This window comes from Octodon degus, unplaced genomic scaffold (assembly GCF_000260255.1).
Source record: "Octodon degus isolate 3935 unplaced genomic scaffold, OctDeg1.0 scaffold00003, whole genome shotgun sequence".
Classification (NCBI taxonomy): domain Eukaryota; kingdom Metazoa; phylum Chordata; class Mammalia; order Rodentia; family Octodontidae; genus Octodon; species Octodon degus.
The window spans coordinates 10,436,815-10,437,355 of record NW_004524579.1 but is presented as its reverse complement, the minus strand read 5'-3'; the positions used below and the strand labels follow the sequence as shown (position 1 = coordinate 10,437,355).

The 541-nt window shown below is 60.1% G+C and overlaps 1 protein-coding gene across 1 annotated transcript in view; it reads right to left on the bottom strand.

Annotated features, from left to right (window-relative positions):
• The window catches only part of Dtna (dystrobrevin alpha), a 407,896-nt gene extending 407,656 nt beyond the window's left edge, over positions 1 to 240 (bottom strand). The window contains exon 1 of the mRNA XM_023714185.1: positions 98 to 240. The gene's annotated coding sequence lies outside the window, so the exon portion shown is untranslated. The remainder of the gene's footprint in view (positions 1 to 97) is intronic.
• Between the last annotated feature and the right edge of the window lie 301 nt (positions 241 to 541).

Below are 541 nucleotides of genomic sequence, written 5' to 3'. Positions count from 1 at the left end.
AGCCTCCGGCCCGCGCCCACCGCGCCCGGCGCCGACCCCGCGCCCTCCGGCCCTCCCCCACGCCCGGCTGTCGGCGCAGAAGCCGCCGTGCACACACCTTGGGATGGACGGGCGCCTCCGTCACCCTCGCCAAACTCTTAGAAGGTGTCCATTGGTCTGTGGGGAGGTTTGGGCATGGAGTAGGAGCCGCTTTCTTATTATTTAATAATGTTGGAAGTGCCGGGTCCGCTGCCAGAGTTGTGGGTCATGTGGGTACGGCAGAGGCTGGCTGCTGCCAGTACCAGGGTTTCCTGAGGATCCTGAAACTATGATCTCATCCTCCTCATCCGCCTCCCCCTCCCTTCTCTCCGCGGGCGCGCACGCACGGCACACACACACACACACACACACACACACACACACTCGCGCGCACACGCGCGTGTACACACACACACACACACACACACACACACACTGCATGCACTCTGTCCCCTGGACCGAAATATTCCTTGAGGAAGCTACAGTGTTCATGCGCCTCACTGAAAATAATAATGACAATAAA